The sequence below is a fragment of the Nycticebus coucang genome, chromosome 15 (genome assembly GCF_027406575.1).
Source record: "Nycticebus coucang isolate mNycCou1 chromosome 15, mNycCou1.pri, whole genome shotgun sequence".
NCBI lineage: Eukaryota > Metazoa > Chordata > Mammalia > Primates > Lorisidae > Nycticebus > Nycticebus coucang.
The window spans coordinates 81096437-81110477 of record NC_069794.1 but is presented as its reverse complement, the minus strand read 5'-3'; positions in this window follow the sequence as shown (position 1 = coordinate 81110477).

The window sequence follows — 14041 nt, the reverse complement described above, 5'->3', positions numbered from 1 at the left end:
ATAAAGACCTTTTATGAAACCAGGCCACCGCTTGGTTTTCTAGGATGATGTTTCCTGAATGGTTTTTTTTTTGCAGTTTTTGGCCTGGGCTGGGTTTGAACCCACCACCTCCAGCATATAGGGCCCGTGCCCTACTCCTTTGAGCCACAGGCACCTCCCTCCTGAATGTTTTTAATGTCAGTAGGGGTTAGGCCAGGAGACCGGAGGGTGAGGATGGGAAAGAAATGTGGTGTGGGGAATGTGGTTTAAGTGTGCCATGTGCAAAAGAAAACAGTAAACTCCATAAGTGGCTTCCTAAAATTCAACACGAGAGGCCTCAGGTTTTATTAATAGAAGTATAGTGTCCAGAATGAAGGAGGGAATAGTCTCTGTGCAAGTTAGGCCTTATCTGGAATATCAGAGGCAATTCAGGCTACATTTTACAGAGACTTTGAGCAGCTAGAGTACATGATGATAGCAATGAAGGTAGAAGGGGCTTGAAACCATGTCATGCCTTTGCTCTCAAAGTGTGACCCTTGGCCTTCAAGGGCTCATGGCTCCTGGCCACCTTTCTAACCTCAGTTCCTTTCCCCTCACAATCTCCACTGCAATGTCTCCATGCTGACCCCTTAATATTGATTACATGAGCCTAAAAGTTTGAGGTTGCTGTTAGCTAGGCTGACCAAATGGCACATCAAGCCTTTATTGCTACAGGGCCTTTGTTCTTCCCTCAGTATTGATATGTTTCAGCTCTCAGTTCAGGAGATTTGTCCAAAAGTCAGGTCTTTGTCCAAATGTCACCTTCCAAAATAAGACCTCTCATTCTAAAGCAGCACTCTTGTTTCCCAGTTTCCTTATGCTGCTTTTCCTTTGATGTATTTATCACTACCTGGCATCACATGATTTCTTCCTCAATACATTATAAATCCAAGGGGGGCTGGGGTTTTGTTTTTCTTCTATCCTTGAGACATCCTAGGTACTCAATGAGCAAATTTGGACAGGCTCAAGGAATAAAACGAAGCCATACTCAAACCCATAGAAGGAAAGCCTCTGAGAGCTGCCTTCAAACACCAGAGGGGCAGCTTTGTGGAAGAGGCCTTGCCCACATGGCAGGCCTGAAGGATAGTGAGTGCTCAGGGAAGGGAGGGCTGGGAATCTCAGGCTCTGCAGAAGAAACATTTCTCAGAGTTGGAAAGGATGGGGCGTCCCTGCCATTGGTTGTGTTTCTTTGGACACAGGAAAACCACTTGTCAAGGATATTGTTTGGAATTTCAATTAGATGACACTTAGGACTTTCTTCTAATGTAAAATGTTATCAGACTGTCCCAGATCAGGCCACCTCTTTATTGTTAATTCTTTTTTAAAAATATGGTCCGCTGTAATAGTTTTTCTATGTGAACGTAACTTCAATGTTTTAAATGTGGTAATGGGATTCAATTTATACTGTATGCCCGTTTTCTTTTCTTTCTTTCTTTTTTTTGAGACAGAATCACACTCTGTCACCTAGAGTAGACTGCAAGGTCATCATCGCTCACAGCTACCTCAAACTCTTGGGCTTAGGCAATCCCCTTGCCTAAGCATCCCGAGTAGCTGGAACTACAGGTGTGAGCCACACTTGGCTAGTTTTTCTAATTTTAGTAGAGACGTGGTCTTGCTCTTGCTTAGGCTGGTCTTCAACTCCTGAGCTCAGACGATTCATGTGCCTCAGCCTCCCAGAATGCTAGAATTACAGGCATGAACCACCGTGCCCAGCCTCTTTTTTTTTTTTTTTTTTAAAGGCATAGTCTCACTGTGTTTTCTAGGCTAGAGTGCCATTTGGTCAGCCTAGCTGACAGCAACCTCAAATTTTTAGGCTCAAGTGATCTCCTGCCTTAGCCTCCCAAGTAGGTACCCACCACAGTGGCCAGCTAATTCCTCTACTTTTAGTAGAGACAGGGTCTTGCTGTTGCTCAGGTTGATGTTAAACTTCTGAGCTCAAACCATCCTCCCACTTCTGCCTCCCAGTGTTAGGGTTACAGGCGTGAGCTACCACCTCGCCTGGTCTTGAATGCCTATTTTCTTTAACCTGCTTTGGACTATGTGAGATTTAGAGAAGAAAGATTTTAGTTTCTTGGGAAATATGTATCATTCTCTGAAAGAACCTAAAAATGATGGGGAGGTACCTAACTTTTCTTACTTACATATCCAATGTGCTCACCACCCTCATAAATAATCACAAATGTTGCTTTCTGTGTATCTTTATTGATAAGACATGGCATCTGTCCCAAGGAGAATGATTTTAGCACTCAACAGCAGAGAAAGGAATTGAATTATCCCATTGTAACTATGAGGTGGTTTAGGTAGTCAGGAATGACGCTGGTATGGATACAGACAAAATAAGTAAACAAGACTTTGGTATGCTTTTTCAACAAGTAAGGTTTTCTTTTCTTGAAAATAGCACAAAATGTTTAGTATTAACATAGAGCTTAGAGGAACTGAACACAGAGGTCTGTGTGTTTTTATAAAGCAAAACAAACAACATAACAGTGCTTGTAGAGGACTCCGTGTTTTTCACTCAGGGGGAAAGGGACAAAATGTCAGAGTGGAGAGATTCCAAGCAGCTTCCAGCTCGCGCCTCCTACACTGACTCACTCCCACAGTGCTCAAGCAGACCAGGAGCTGCAATATGGCCTGAAAGTGTGTCCTGGGAATTTGGGACTATTTCTTTGGCTATGTGATGACATTTTGCTAACTAAAACTCCAGAGGTTAGAAGCACATGTCTAGTGTTCCATTAAGCTAATATATTAGAAAAGAAGGTCTTTTCCTGAAATTCTGAATTTTAAAACCTTATTTCAAAAAACAAGCAAGAAAAGGCAAAACGTAATTCTAGCACATTAAAAATAAACTAAAAACAGCAACAAGGAAAAAATTGAGCTATATAATGGTAGATATGGGATGTCAGCCATATAAAATCTATGGATGTTTGGTACTAGTTCATAGGAACTGCCCAGGAAAATAATTTGTAGGGAAATAGGATGAACAGAGGAAGAGCAGACCCAAGATCAGGAATTAGGATGCCTCTATTACTTTGTCCCAGGAGACAGGACAATTGATGTCCCTCTCTGGGCACCAGTGCCAGGTGGTGGCTTTCCTATGTGACTTAAAATCATTTGGGGAGGAATTTAGTTCTGACCTCAGACCCCAGTGCTGTCCCAGGAGCTGTGCTCTGGTTCCTATTGTGCCTTACAATCAGTGAGATGAAGACACCTAACAGACCAGGATCCAGCCCTGTTTCCAAGTGGACCAGTTTACTGCCCCTACTGAGCTGCAAACTTCTCAAGGACAGAAACTGGCTTGCAGCACACACCTGTAATCCCACCACGTTGGGAGGTAGAGGCAGGGGGATCACTTGAGACCAGTAGTTCAGCACCAGCATGGCCAACATAGCAAGACCCCCATCTCTACAAAAAAAAAAAAAAAAAGAAAGAAAGAAAGAAAAGAAAAGAAAAAATAAAAACTAGCCAGGCATGGTGGCACATGCCTGTAATCCCACCTATTCAGGAGGACTGCTTGAGCCTAGGCCACAGAATGAGATCCTGTCAGAGAGAAAGAGAGAGATGAATAAAATAAGAAAAGGTTCAAAGAAATGTGAACCTGCATCAACCTTCTAAGCAGAGCAAACCCTGCATGTGTAGCAGGATAGTGAAGATTTGCTGCTCCACGGGGTCTTGGATTTCCAAGCACTGGGCACCTGGAATCATCTTGCAGCCTGGTAACTCTGGTGATCTGGGTAAGGGAGGCAGTCTGAATTCTTGCTCACGACTGAATTTCCCCTCCACTGTCTAATAGATGATCAACAAACATTTGTTAAATGAAAGAATAAAAAAGACTGCTCCTGGCCTGACTTCCCTAGCTGCTTGCTGTCATTACCCAGTTCATGCGCCTCTTTCAAAACAGGACACGTTAGGAAACTGAATTTCTCTAAAGGGGAAAAAAAGGGCATGGCAGCAGGCCCTTTTTCCTGCTGCTGTTTGGGGAGGTGGGAAGGAGAAGGATGGGAAATGGGAGAAAATTTCCCAGGGTCATGGGCCTTGGTACTGTCCGTTGATCTTTTCTTTCTTTCTTTTCTCTCCCCCGACCCCCACCCCGGCCATATTTCAAGTGCCTGACCGGTGATTCTGAGTTTGAGAGAGAGGGGATCGGGCACTTCTTGCCCATAAAACCTCAGAAACCCGAGCCGCAGGTTTGGAGGCCAGGGAGGCATTTCTTTCCCGCATGTGACGAGGTAGCTCCTCTCCGCTGCCCGACGAGCCCACGCGGCCACCAGAGTTTCAAAGCTGAGGACCCACCGCCGCAGGGCGGGCAGGGGGCGGCGGCGCTCCGGGCTCCCCGCGCCCACGGCGACCTGGTTCCCGCCGCTGCCCACCCCCCGCCCCCAGTTCCGCCCCCTCCTCCTCGCGCCTCCATTTGGTGAACTCACAATAGGTTCCAAAGCCAGGAAAGAGACACCTGCCGGCGGCACGCGGCAGTGCGGGTCGCCGAGGGCCCTCCCGGGAGGCGGGGCGGGGCGCTCCCGCTGTGCACGTGCTGCTGCTTTGCTAGCAGTTCTTGATTGAATTCCCAAGAGCACAATGCGGCCTCTTCCATGTACGATCTTTCAAAGACGTTACAACGGACACAGGTTCACGTATGGGAAGGCCCAAATGTCCCGCCAGCTCGGCCCCCTGCACTTAGGGGACCCAGAGCTGCTGGGCCAAGGTAACACGTGAGCGTTCCTCTGCTGTCAGAGGTCCTTGGAAAAGGGAGCAAAGCCTCATTCGATTCAAGTTCTCCGGCCGCTAGCTAGTGCCTCTGCCTCTGTGTGTGAGTTTGCGCCGGTGTGTGGATGTCACCAACTATGTTAGAAGTTCAGGATGAAAGAAGCGAGCTAAGTGCCCCGAGAATGCAGTAAGGATAATTTACTAGGAGCCAGACCGTGGGAACCCAGTTTAGTTGCAGAGGCAGGATTAACCTCACAATTTATAATCATTGACTTTTTTTCTTTTTTTGAGACAGTCTTATTATGCTGCCCTGGGTCAGAGTGTCGTAGCATTATATCTCACAGCAACCTCAAACCCCTCAGCTCACACTATCCTCTTGCCTCAGCCTCCCCAGTAGCTGGGACTACAGACGCCCACCGTAATGCCGGGCTAGTTTTTCTAGTTTTAGTAGAGAGTGGGTCTCGCTCTTGCTCAGGCTGATTTCTTTTTTTTTTTTTTTTTATTAAATCATAACTGTATACAATGATATGATTATGGGGCATCATACACTCACTTCATAAACCATTTGACACATTTTTATCACAGTGGTTAACATAGCCTTTCCGGCGTTATCTCAGTTACTGTGCCAAAACATTTATATTCTACATTTACCAAGTTTCGCAAATACCCCTGTAATATGCACCACAGGTGTGATCCCACCGATTCCCCTCCCTCTACCTACCCCCCCTTTCCCACTTCCCCCTATTGTTAAGTTGTAGCTGGGTTATAGCTTTCATGTGAGAGTCCCAAATTAGTTTCATAGTAGGGCTGTGTACATTGGGTATTTTTTCTTCCATTCTTGGGATACTTTACTAAGAAGAATATGTTCCAGCTCCATCCATGTAAACATGAAAGAGGTAAAGTCTCCATCTTTCTTTAAGGCTGCATAGTATTCCATGGTATACATATACCACAATTTATTAATCCATTCGTGGATCGATGGGCACTTCGGCTTTTTCCATGACTTAGCAATTATGAATTGGGCTGCAATAAACATTCTGGTACAAATATCTTTGTTATGTTGTGATTTTTGGTCTTCTGGGTATATGCCCAGCAGAGGAATTACAGGATTGAATGGCAGATCTATCCCTCAGAATGGGAGAAGATATTTGCAGGGTATAACTCTGACAAAGGTTTAATAACCAGAATCCACAGAGAACTCAAACGCATCAGCAAGAAAAAAACAAGGGATCCCATCGCAGGCTGGGCAAGGGATTTGAAGAGAAACTTCTCTGAAGAAGACAGGCGCACGGCCTTCAGACATATGAAAAAATGCTCATCATCTTTAATCATCAGAGAAATGCAAATCAAAACTACTTTCAGGCTGATTTCAAACAAGGAAATCCACCCTTCTTGGCCTCCCAGAGTGCTAGGACTGCCTGGGTGTGCGACCACACTTGGCTAATCACTGACTTTCATTGCCTCCGAGGACTAGAAAAGCAAGCTCCGTGAAGGCTGGAGGATTATGAAGTCTTCTTGGAACTGCTAGGCTGGAGCTGGTCTCTTGGGAACTGGCTCACTCAGGGGGAGAGGCAAGTTGAAATGAAAGGAGTGGCTCAGTTCCCGGAGGAAGTGAGTGGAGTGGGAGATCAGACTGGAGCAGAGGACTAGAAGTCCAAACACACAGAAAGACCTGGTTAGAGAGGAAGAAAGGAAACTCAGACTGCCCAGAGTTATGGAGGCACAGTGGAAAGGGATTCCAGAAGGAACCCATGGGAGGAGCTGCCCTTGGGCAGTATTTTCCAAACCATTAGAGGACTGTGAACCAGGATGGTTGTGAAACCAGCATTTAAAAGAATAATAAAAAATGTCAGAGTGTACCTATAGCAAAGATAGTTTCTTGAAACTTCTGTTTAAGATACATATTTGGGGGCCCACAACATCACCTCTGTGATTTTTTTTTTTTTTGAGACAGAGTCTTGCTCTGTCTCCCCAGCTAGAGTGCGGTGGTGTCATCACAGCTAACTACTATCACAAACTCCTGGGCTCAAGCAACCCTCCTCCCTCAGCCCCCAAGTAGCTGGGACTACAGCTGCCCTCCACCACACCCCACTTGTTTTTCTATTTTTAGTAGAGACAGGGTCTCACTCTTGCTCAGGCTGGTCTCAAACTTCTGACCTCCAGTGATTCTCCCACCACAGCCTCCCAGAGTGCTAGGATTACATGTGTAAGCCACTGTACCTGGCCCCTCTGTGATGTTCTTAATGAAAAATGTATAACCTCAGTCCAATCATGAAGTGCTTTGTAGACACAAAAATAGAGGAACATTTGACAATACTCCTCAAAAGTGTCAAGGTCATGAAATTCAAAGAGAGACTGAGGAACAGTCACAGACTGCAAGGAGATTAAGGAGACAGGGCTGCTAAATGCAACATGGAACCCAGGATGGGACCCTGGAACTGAGAAGGGACATCAGTGCAAAATTGGTGACTTTAGTTTGAAGTAGCATACCAATGCTGATTTTTCACTTATGACAATTGTATTGTGGTTAATAAGAAATTAACAGTGGGGGAAGCTGGATGAGAGGTATATAGAAGTTCCCAGTAACTATTTGCAGTTTTTCTGCAAATCTGAAATTAGTTCAAGATAAAAAGTTAAAAAAATAAATACATAAAATAAAAAAATGTATTTTTGTATGTGTGAAAGGTAGTGGCTTCATGATGTGAAATATGTTACTTATGGTGCGTTGTGGTAGAAAACAATCACAAGCCACCTGCATTGGAAGCTGATGGTGTCTGGAGACAGCAGAATAAGCCAGGCGGTGGGGGGAGATCTGAGAGATGAGGTTGCTGGAGGGTTTGTGGGTGTAGTGGGGGAGGGTGAGAAGCTGCCAGTGACAGGCTGTGGTCAGAGCTGATTGTAGCTGGAGCTATGAAGTGCCTTCAGGAGTTCAGGTCAAGGCCTCCTTTCTGCTGTTTGACAGAGGCTGTGTATTCCAGAGGGAGAGGATCTCGAACCCCAAGAAGTCTGCAAGGTGGGCTCTGGGGATATTGAAGCTGTCATAGCGCTGTTCTGTTATATCCTAAAACAGCCATTTTGGGAGAAGTTATATGCCAGGAAGAGATTCTTTGGGGAGAAGGTGGTGGTTAATAGTTCAGGGTTGTGTTATTTCTTTGATTTTTGGGGTGTGTGTGTTAATTTCAGTTCTAAACCATAGTTTATCTGAACCTCAAGGCTATAAGCAGGTAGGAGTCCCTCTCCCACTAGGAAGCTTTTAAGCAACCAAGAGGAATAAAAGGTTTGGCGACCAAGCTGCTTCTAACATCTGCATCCTTGCCTTGCAAATGTGTGGAGTTAGGACAGTAGTTCTCAATGCGGGTGATTTTGCAAGGTCAGGAGACATTTTCAGCCATCTCACTGGGAGGGGGTATGTGTGTGTGTGTTCCTGGCATCTAGTGGGTAGAGGCCAGGGATGCCGTTCAATGTCCCACACTGCCCCCTCCATCGCCACAGCAGAAAATTATCCAGCCCCAAATGTCAATAGTGCTGAGACTGAGAAACCCTGAGTTACAGCAGATGAAAATTGGAGGTCTGTTTATGGTCCAGAAAGTTGCCTGGGTGCTTTTCACAAAAGAAAGGGTATTAAACTTCATTTCTTGGCTTAATTTCAAGTGGATAATTATAGCCTGCCTACCTAAAATTTACGCTTTAATTTTCAGTGGGAATCTTTCTTCAGTTCCTGCTTAAACAAGCTGAATGTGGCTGTATTCTTGACAACAGGGCAATATATATTCAATGGCTGAGTCGGTCCCAGTTCAACAGGGGGTGAAACAATTAGTCTGCCAAGTCATTTGAAACCTTGGAGGGCTAAAAAAGCATTAAAATAAGAAACTCAGGACATTACCATCATTATTAATTATTAGTAATATTACAGCACTTATTTAGCCACTCTCAGGATTCCCATGGGATTCCCACTAGTATCAAGGTCAAAAGCAGATTCCTGACCTTCAGTCTAAGGAGACACCGCCTAGAATTAATATGTTAGCTGTTAGAAGCAGGAAGCTCTCATTCTTCTCGTCCCTGCTGCTCCAGTGCTCGGGAGAGGCTTTGCACTGGCAATGCGGAACTTCAAAGTAAATCTTCAATCTTCTGTTTGTACTCGCTGTTCCCATATATAGAACAGAGCGGCTTGTACTTGTCTATTGCTTCAAGGCAAGAGCAAATTCTGAAGGCATTAAATGGAGTCTCACTTCAAGCAAACAAGAGAGCCCAGAAAAAGTTAAGCACAGATTCTGTCTCTCCCTTCCCCTTCCATTTTAAAGAGTGTAATGAGCTAGAGTGTCAACATTTAAAATCGTAAACCAAACTGCAAACTCCTCAACAAACTGGATGGTTATCATTTCAGAACTCACATTAATCAGTTTGTGAAAACTGATTTGGTGTTTTTTTTTTTTTTACACTTAAACAACATTTAAGTGTTAAACAAGCCTGGACAGCTGCAGATAGGCAACAGGCATAAAAGACGAAGGTTTCAAAACAAATTATTATTATTATTATTTTTTTTTTTTACTTTCCCTAGGATTTTTGTTTTCACGAAGATAGCCTCAGTAACCTGGAGTTCTGGCAAAGTGCGATGTCTGGAATTCTGAATGGTGGTATCTGCTGTTTCTTTGCTTGGCATGTCTTTATTTAAGTAGGCTTAAGATGGAGGTTTCTCTGCTTGACAGATCTTTACTTAAATACGTTTAAAATCTCCTGGCATGATTCTTCCTTTAAAAAAACATATAATTTCATAGTACATTGCCTGCCTAAGTTAAAATGTGGAAATGCTATTTTAAAATGATAATAATAATTTCATCGTGCAAGTGCTACTTTTCATTCATGGACAAGATGCCACTGACTTTAATTTGATTTTTTACTAGCTGACTCATTCACACCCTCTCACCTAGGCCCTTAAAAAACATGCCTTTTAAAGGTGCTAGCCAAGGTGAGAGGCAGAAATATTAGCCAAGGGGCAGAGTCTGTCTTTGCTAAGCAAACTGGTGTGTTCTAGACAGAGCCTGAAACTCTGCCTCCCACTGGGAATAATCACAACAATATTAAGAGTTAATATTTATTGGCTATGTATGTGCCAGTTGTAGTCCCAAGTTTTCTGTAGGAGTGACGCATTTCAGTCTTGCCCCAACTTCAGAAGGTAAATGCAACTCGTTGCCTCTATTTTACAGTTGAGGAAACTGAGACTGCAAAAGGTTGGGGATTTTATTTAACAAAGTCACAGAGCAGAAAAGACGCTGATGGAATCTGAAGCAAGCCATCTGTGTCTAGAGCTCTTGCTCTTGACCTTTTCCCAGCAAACATGATCTTAAAAAACATGAATCGTATTAGCATGTGATAATTACATAGTTCATTTTTTTTTTTAAACGTTTGGAGCTATTTTCACATTTGTTACCTCTTTTGCTCATGATGGTAACCAAAATTCTGGAATGTGTTGTTTCATATATATTAGATTTGGAAACGGCTAGACACAAGCACAGTAAACTCCCTTTTCCAACACGGTGTTAACAGAAGCCCTACTTCAGCACATTGAGGTACCCCAGGAGATAACTTCAGTTTATTTTCCTTCTCCCTGAGATAAATTTAGTTGATGGGGTGTTTTGGGTTTTCTTTCAGTACCGCTTTTCTTTTTCTACACTTTTCCTGAACATGATGCAATTGATATTCTTTTGAAGTTTAATTACATCCCCAGTGTTGCACTGCACAAAGCATTTTACTTATGGCTGTGTTTTTGCAAGCTAAATGCATGGTGGTAACAGCATGTTTATCTTGGAGTTGAGACTTGAGAAGTAAGTTCCTCCCGTGAGCTAGAACAGAGATATATCACCTACTTATCTGGGATTCCAACTTCAGGTACCCAAGGGAGCAAACTGTATGTTTTAAGAGTAAAAGGGAGTGCAAAGGCATTTATTTACTTGTTTATTTATGTATTTATTTAGAGACAGGATCTTGATTTGTTTGTTGCCCAGGCTGGAGTGCAGTGGCACAATCATAGCTCACTGCAGCCTTGAACTCCTAGGCTTAAATAATCCTCCCACCTGAGGCCCCTAAGTAGTTGGACTACAGGTGCACAACACCATGCCCACCTAATTTTTTTTTTTTTTTTTTAAGACAGATTCTTGCTCTGTTGCCTCGGGTAGGGTGCTGTGGCATCATAGCTCATAGCAACTTCAAACGCCTGGGTTTGAGCAGTCCTCTTGCCTCAGCCTCCTGAGTAGCTGGGACTACAGGCACTTGCCACAATGTCCGGCTGGTCTCCACCTCCTGAGCTCAGGCGATCCACCTGCCTCAGCCTCCCACAGTGCTAGGATTACAGGCATGAGCCACGGAGCTCAGGCCTATTTTTAATTTTTTTTTTTTTTTGAGTCAGAGCCTCAAGCTGTCGCCCTGGATAGAGTACCATGGCATCACAGCTCATAGCAACCTCCAACTCCTGGGCTCAAGCAATTTTCCTGCCTCCGCCTCCCAAGTAGCTGGGATTACAGGTGCCTGCCACAATGTCCAGCTATTTTTTTGGTTGCAGCCGACGTTGTTTGGTGGGCCCGGGCTGGATTCAAACCTGCCAGCTCAGGTGTATGTGGCTGGTGCCCTAGCTGCTTGAGCCACAGGCACCGAGCCTATTTTTAATTTTGTTTTTAGTAGATGTTAGGGTGTGAGCTTGTGCAGAGCCATGCATGCAGTTTCAAAAAGGTTTCTTCTGACAATGATTAGGATATAAAAATATAAAATTTATTTGATTTTCTTAGAGGGGGAGAAGGAGTGAGAGAGTGAAAATGAGTGGCGAAAGAGAAGAAGAAAAGAGGGCAGGGAGGTGGTGGGTGTGGCTTCCCAAAGAAAGAGGAGGAAAAAACCATGACCCAAGGCCAAGTGGCTAGGTGACTTTAATAGGCAGGGTACAGTGGAAAAACTGCTAATCCACTCCCTTCTTTCTTCTTGGACACAGGTAGATAACAAAAACAAGCTGGGCCAGATGTCAAAGTCCAAGAGCTGACTCCTCTGCCTTTCTTTGCAGACGGGATTATCTGGGATCATCACAGCAGATGGAACTGTCTTGGAGGTACGGCTGAGGCCTGAAGTTCCTTCACAGGCTGTTTACGAGGAACTCTGTAAAAACAGATTTTCTTTTCTTTCTTTCTTCCTTCCTTCCTTCCTTTCTTTTTTTGAGACAGAGTCTCACTTTGTCTCGGTAGGGTGCCATGGCATCATAGCTCACAGCAACCTCAAAGTCTTGAGCTCAAGCCATTCTCTTGCCTCAGCCTCCCAAATACCTGAGACCACAGGTGCCAGATATAATACTTGGCTATTTTTAGAGATGAGGTCTCATTCTGGCTCAGGCTGATCTTGAACCTGTGAGCTGAGGCAATTCACCTGCCTCAGCCTTCCAGAGTGCTAGGATTACAGATGTGAGCCACCATGCCCAGCCTTAAGAACAGATTTTCAAAAATAATTTTTTTTTTTTGTAGAGACAGAGTCTCACTTTACTGCCCTCGGTAGAGTGCCGTGGCATCACACGGCTCATAGCAACCTCCAGCTCTTGGGCTTATGTGATTCTCTTGCCTCAGCCTCCCGAGCAGCTGGGACTACAGGCACATGCCACAACGCCCGGCTATTTTTTTGTTGCAGTTTGGCCAGGGCTGGGTTTGAACCCACCACCCATGGTATATGGGGCCGGCGCCCTACTCACTAAGCCACAGGTGCCGCCCCAAAAACAATTTTTTGAGAGGAAAGATTTACATCTCCTTCTGTCCGTTTAGGCCTTTTCAGAAGTTGTGCAAAACAAAACTCCCGTGGGGTAATGAGGCTGTTAGCAAGGGAACTTACAAGATTCATCTTTAACTGTTACTAGGAAATTGCAGGATTTGGTATTTTCCTGTTATTTTTGCAAGGCTACACCTTTTAGTAGAGACAAGATCTTGCTATGTTGCCTAGGCTGGTCTCCAACTCCTGGCCTTAAGCAATCCTCCTGCCTTAGCCTCCCAAAGTTCTGGGATCAGAGGCATGAGCCACCACCAATTTTCCATTTATTTAGATGAAAGCTGTTGAGGTAACCATCTAACACTGATGTCTAGCCTTTATTTTTTTCGGCCACACATTGGCAAAATGAGGGTTATCTTGGGCCAAACAGTAAATGCACAAACATTAGCAAAAGTTTATTAGCAAAAACAAAGATCCATGCATACTTTTGGTGACATCTGACACCATAGATTAAAAAAGTCCTCACAACATCAGCATGTGGTCCATTTCTAGGGGGGTTTCGTATCAGAGATTCCCCCACTGCCTCCCTACTCATTATCCCTAATGTATGTACTATCTGTGTGGGGAGATGAGACTTGTCAGCAAATTACCATTTTCAACAATGTCTATTGAGGCTTAAATGTGGCCTTTCTGCATCAAGTTGGAAAGGGAGCAAGTTGTTAATGCATAGACAATTCTGTGCTTAGGAGACATGGGGAATTTGTTGGCATGGCCCAGGAGGCCCTTTGAAATCAGTCCCCAGGCCTCCTTTTTACATCCTAGCCACCCTCTGTCCTGCAGGTGCCCCAGGTGCCAACACCCTTTACTCCAGCCAAGGGACAGCCACATTACAGTGTTCCCAGGGCTGGTTTGCTATTTCTTCTAAGCTAAGACTGATTAGCTCTAGGGAGGGTGATGTGGTCTCAGGATGAAGCCCAAACCCTCAAGAAACAGAGGAAATTTACTATCATCGTTTAAGGAGATGGTTCACGTTGCTTCCAAACCTCTCATCCATGCAGACCCATTTTCCTGAGAGGCTTTCTTTCACTTAGTCTCCTGAATTACATTATTTTTCTTTCTTTTTTATTTTATTTTGAGAGAGAATACCCAAGAAGAGTGAGGTCCAGGAGAACAGGTCTTCTCAGGGAGACCACAAGGAGATACCTGCAGGATCCTCTCCATGGTGACTCAGCTCTTGGGAATTTAAAAACTTAACTTCCTGGAACTTGGAAGTTTCCACTTCTGTGAAATCCTGTGATCTTGTGGGGGCTGGAATAGCATCTCCTGCTTCATTCAAACTGGCCAATGAGAAGGGTACCTAAGGGTTGGAACTTTTTGACTGTCGATAAAAAGGGAAAGACCAAGACAGTTGGGGAGCGTGGCCATTTGGAATTCTTCTATGCCATGAGCTCCTGGCCCATGAATAAAGCCCTTCCTCTTATAAACGTGGTGTTTGGGTGCTCTTTCTCTCCATTGGGCCACGTCTTCCCCCAACAATTTTATTTTTTTGCGACAGAGCCTCACTTTGTTGCCTGATAGAGTGCTATAGCATCAT